The sequence below is a fragment of the Papaver somniferum genome, chromosome 5, assembly GCF_003573695.1.
Source record: "Papaver somniferum cultivar HN1 chromosome 5, ASM357369v1, whole genome shotgun sequence".
NCBI lineage: Eukaryota > Viridiplantae > Streptophyta > Magnoliopsida > Ranunculales > Papaveraceae > Papaver > Papaver somniferum.
Genome location: NC_039362.1, coordinates 23,138,551 through 23,144,401, shown reverse-complemented (window position 1 = coordinate 23,144,401; position 5,851 = coordinate 23,138,551).

Sequence of the window (5,851 nt, the reverse complement as noted above, 5' to 3'; positions counted from 1 at the left end):
ATGTTCCTAAAATTAAATCAAACCTGATTTCCGTCTCTCAATTTTCTGCGGATAATAATGTTTATTTTATTTTTTATCCCTCTTATTTCCTTGTCAAGGACCGGCAGATGGACGAAGTGGTGCTCCGCAGGCGAATTGAAAATGGTCTATACAAAGTTGAACAGGCAGTGTCCTCTCCTTCTCCATCACCGTTGGTTTTGAATGTAAAGTCCTCTTTAGATATATGGCACCAAAGATTAGGCCATTCAATGCTTCGTACTGTGAAGCAAGTTGTTAAGAATTTTTGTCTTCCTGTTACATCTAATCGAATTATGCCATGCCATTCTTGTTTTATTAGTAAGAGTACTAAAATACCTTTTTCATTGAGTTTAAGTGAATACACTTCTCCTTTACATTTGGTGGTTGCTGATTTATGGGGACCTTATCCTCATCTTTCTCGTGATGGTTTTCGTTACTATTTGTTAATCATGGATGTATTTAGCCGTTTTGTATGGATTTTTCCTCTAGCCCGTAAATCTGATGATCTACCTAATTTCATTGTCTTTAAAGCTAAGATAGAAAATCTTTTAGAAAAGAAAATTAAGATTTTTCAATCCGACAATGGAGGCGAGTTTAAAAAATTCACGCCCTATCTTGATTCTCAAGGTGTTTATCATCGTTTTTCTTGTCCCTACACTGCAGAACAAAATGGATTAGCAGAACGCCGTCATCGCCATATTGACGATACCGGTAGGGCTCTTCTTCACACAGCCTCTCTGCCCCACTCTGTTTGGATTGATGCTTTTCAAACATCATGTTATCTTCTTAATCTCCTTCCGTCCCCTGTTTTGGGTAACCTATGTCCATACCAAAAATTATTTAATAAACCTCCTGATTACTCCTCTTTAAAGGTTTTTGGATTTCTAGTATATCCTCATTTGCGTGTTTATGCAGCTGATAAAATTGCACCATGCTCCCTTGCCTGTGTTTTTATTGGATATCATTCCGCTTATAAAGGTTATATGTGTTGGAATATTCCGACTAGGCGTTTATATATTTCTCGGAATGTCAAATTTGTAGAAGACCAATTTCCGTTTACAGGTCCGAGCGCCACTCCTCCGCGTACTGCAGATTCCCGTCCTGTTACTTTTTCTCCACCATTACTCCCACAACCCACTCTCCCTATTGCACCAGATCCGTCATTGCCACCTGCATCACCCGCAGTAAGTACACCTTATTCTCCTTCATCAACTTCAGGTGCTATTTCCTCCTCTTCCTCTCCATATGCTCAAATTTCTCCGCTGCCATTCTCTACAACAAGTGAAGACTTGGTTACACAAGATTCTACAGCTCAATGTTCTACAACTCAAAATTCTGAATCAGTTTCACCTTCACCTCCACCTCCACCTCCAGGCAACTACTCATCCAATGACAACTCGTGCTAAAGATGGGATTTTTAAGCCAAAAATTTATGATGCTACTAAACATCCGTTAACTAATGATGATGACTTTGAGCCTCTCACATATTCTCAAGCTTCTTATCTTCCTCAATGGCGGACACCCATGGACAACGAGTATTATGCACTTTTGAAAAATGGGACATTTTCTATAGTTCCTCCTCCTCCGGGTAAAAATATTATTGGAAATAAATGGGTTTATCGCATTAAGCGTAAACCGGATGGTACTATCGATCGTCGCAAGGCACGTCTTGTTGCTAAAGGATTTAGTCAAAAATAGGGGGTGGATTATCAAGAAACTTTTAGTCCAGTCGTGAAACCTTGTACCATTCGTACAATTATTTCTCTTGCACTAGCTAAAAATTGGCCACTTCATCAATTAGATGTTCAAAATGCTTTTCTAAATGGTATCCTACAAGAAGAGGTTTATATGCGTCAACCACAAGGCTAAGTCGATCCTCAATTTCCAAACCATGTCTACCGGCTACATCGATCTATTTATGGCCTGAAACAGGCTCTGTGAGCTTGGTATAATCGTCTTAGCGCTCACCTTATTCATCTCGGTTTCGTAATTTCTAAGGCGGATAGTTCTCTGTTCATACGCGGTCATCAAGCTCATGTTACATACGTACTTGTTTACGTAGATGACATTATTGTCACTGGATCCTCTACAAATAGCATTCAACAATTATTTTTGACCTCAATAAGGCTTTTTCAACAACTGATCTTGGCAACCTGTCTTACTTCTTGGGTATTGAGGCTAATCGTTCTCCTTCAGGTATGTTTTTATCTCAAAGAAAGTATACCATGGAACTCCTATTACGAGCTAAGATAGATGGTGCCAAACCAATAGCAACACCACTTGATTCCAAGGTTGTTTTATCTGAGCATGGTGGCACTAGATTCTCTGACCCAACTCTTTACCGAAGCATTGTCGGGGCTCTTCAATATTTAACTTTCACTAGACCTGACATTGCTTTCTCTGTCAACGGTGTCTGTCAATTTATGCACAATCCTAAGGAAGAACATTGGGCAGCTGTCAAGCGTATTCTTCGATACCTTAAGGGTACATATGACTACGGGTTATTTATGAAAGCTAATCATAGTCTTAAACTAAGTGCATTTGCAGATTTTACTCTTCCATTGAATGCATTTAGTGATGCCGATTGGGCAGGGTGTTTTGATTCTCGGCGCTCAACTAGTGGATATTGTGTTTTCCTTGGCCCTAATTTAATTTCATGGAGTGCTAGGAAGCAGCCTATTGTATCACGCTCAAGCACCGAAGCTGAGTATCGAGCTCTTGCAACTACAACAGAGGAAATAATCTGGATCCAATCACTTTTGAAAGAATTAGGAATCTCTAGTTCAGTACCATCACTTTGGTGCGATAATCTTGGTGCTACATATCTTACAGTTAATCTAGTTTTCCATGCCCGCACTAAGCATATTGAGATTGACTACCACTTCGTTTGGGAACACGTTGTTCGTCGTCAATTAGATGTTCGTTTTGTTAACAGCAAAGATCAATTGGCTGATATTTTTACCAAGAGCCTTGGAACTGCTCGTCATGATGATTTACGACGCAAGTTAACCGTCCAAGAAAAGCCGCTTAATTTGAGGGGGCGTATTAAGGAAACTGAAGTACCGTGATTATCAAGCATCTACTAAATTTAGAGATAGTTCACAGAAGGAAAGCTATAGCCTTGTTTATCAATCAAAGAGAGTTCTAGTGATTTCTTATGTCTTCCTTTATTTTAGTATAAATACAACACCATCACCACACGACCTGTGTGTGGGATTTCATATGTTTTATTAATTGATATTGATACTTCTACAGTATGATGGAAACAATCAAGTATGGTTAAATGAAATATGGTTACTAAGAAAGACAAGTGGTATAGATGTAACCGGAAAGCTGCAAGATTACTGTAGTTGAACTTGGAGTAAGGAGTTTAGTATCCCAACTTCTATGCCCATTACACCACTTGCTATTGCAGAGAATATTGGTGGACTTTTGTTCTGGCAAAGCGGTGTTTATATTTTTTTTTATGATCATGGAATTATGCATGACATTGGAAAAAGTATTGACATAATGATAATGGAAGCAGTTCCCCATATAAACAGTTTTGTTTCGATAAAAGCTCTAGCTGGTCAAAGGCCTGATTGGAAAAGAAAAAAACTGTTGGTAGGTAATCTATATAACTCTTAGAAATTTAATACTCCCTCCGTTTCAAAATAATAGGTTTGTTTGCATGCAAATTTAATTTGAATGTCTTATTATCTGGTATATTTCGTGAATGTTAAGTGTAATTTATGTTTTGTCAAATTCATATAGTAAGTGTTAAAAATGTTTTTCTTCTTCTTTTCTTTGTAGACAATGGATAGATTATATTCACCAGACATGGTTACTCAGCTCTTACGTGTTGTTATGTTTTGTCGAATATCTTCAATTGCATCACCTTGCATCTGATGTGACGTCACTCTGTAAGGAAACGGAGCCATGAGTGTTAACCTCTTTGCTGACATATTTATTGAGCCATTCAATATAGAAACTTATCAAGACTGGCGCATGTAGCAACCATCCCATGTTCTTTGAATTTCGGCGCCTTGCCTATATTCACTTAATATAAGTTTCTTTGAATGCTTTCTATGTTATGTTTTCCGGCTGAACCCTTAATGTTGATATGGCATGACAATTTATGTTCACTCGCAGCAGAGTAGCACGAATTTACAAATATCAAGGATAAGGTCTTTGCATAAGGTATTCAATCAGAAAGCATGCTGCTCTCTGGATATGAACTTAAAGAAATATGTGTCAACACATAGAATTCAAACAATACTTTTGCGCCTTGCGCAGTATACTAGACCTTGCTTGTCGAAAGTAAGCCTAGACAAACTAGGTAATTAATCCGCCATGGATTAGTAGGTGCAAAACCTTGCCCATAATCAGAAAACAGGGAGCCGCAGCAGCAAAGGGAGGCGTGGCCATGCCTTAGGACAGCTGGCGTCACATGCTATTGGTGTTAGAGCATAGCTCGGTCAACCTCGCATGCGTTGCTATATCAAGCATGTTTGTCAATGTTAGTGATCAAAACTATAAAGTCTTGATTTCTAGCCTATTAGGTAAGTCTCGGACTAAGATAGGAAAAATGTAGTTGAGCTCAAGGACTTCATGGTGATTCAACGACAACGACGAAGATCTACACCAAGGAACCGTGGAACTTCATCAACAAAAAAGTATGTGAAGACTTGAACTTATCTATCACTCGAAAGTCTATCTATTCTTCTCCTACTTCTTATGAGACAAAAGTCGTATACTACATAGACTAGATCATATACACTTGATATTTCGAGTTGAGTATTCATTGTTTATCTTTTACTCGAAATCATTTGTTGGTAAAGCATTTCTCTTTGATCAGGTTTATCTTCACCTAGTGACGAAAGTCATGAAAGTTTCAATCACTTTGGAAATTGCTCTGACGAGAAAGGTATGTTGTTATTCATGACTGAATATTTCCCTCTGAGAATGTTTCAATGATTGGAATGAGAGTTTAGATTATATAACCATGTATTCCTTGAACCGAAGTTTTCGAACTTTGTTGATCAAGAGAAATCGGCAGGACAAGCCAATTCCACGAACCCAGTCCGCAGACTCAGTCCACGAACTGACGGAAGTTCTCGACCGAGAATTTCTGCTGGGATTTCCAAAACTCGTTTGTGTGCTAGGTCCGCGAACCCAGTCCGCGAACTGGCGGAAGTTCTCGACCCGAGAATTTCTTCTGAGTTTGGAAAACTCAACCGATTAACTTAAGTCCGCGAACTTGTTTGTGAGCTTAAGAGGTCATGATCTAAAGATGTGCTCTGAACATGAAATATTAATTATTAAGGAATTATTTATGCAAACCGTGGTTATAATGTTCATGAGCCGATTCTAATCGAATCGAATCATCTTTGTTTTAATTGTGTCTTGTGTAGTTACATAAGATCCCATAGTAATTGAAGAACTCTTAACTAGTTCATTCGAGCCACTTGAACTAGTTATGGTGAAGAAGAACATGATTAATATGAGATGCTCATATGGTTGACCTTTTGGGTTATCATGTTGAACCAACATACATGTACTCGTTTGGGCATGGTTTTCTCAAACCCAGTAAACGTGTACCCAAGTGTGTGCGACAAGCTTTGTCTTTCGATCTAACGGTTGAGAGATATTGGCTTGAATATAAATCAGGTTTTCATATAACGGTGGATAGAGTTTCCTTTGTACCTAAGGAAAAACCCTGATTTGAAAGGCTATATATAGGAGACATCTAGTTAGAGCAAAACTTAATTCCCACACGTTTGTGTGATACTAGTGCGCTCGCTAGAGTCGATTTCCATTAACCCTTGATTTTCTTCTCTAAAATCGGGTTAAC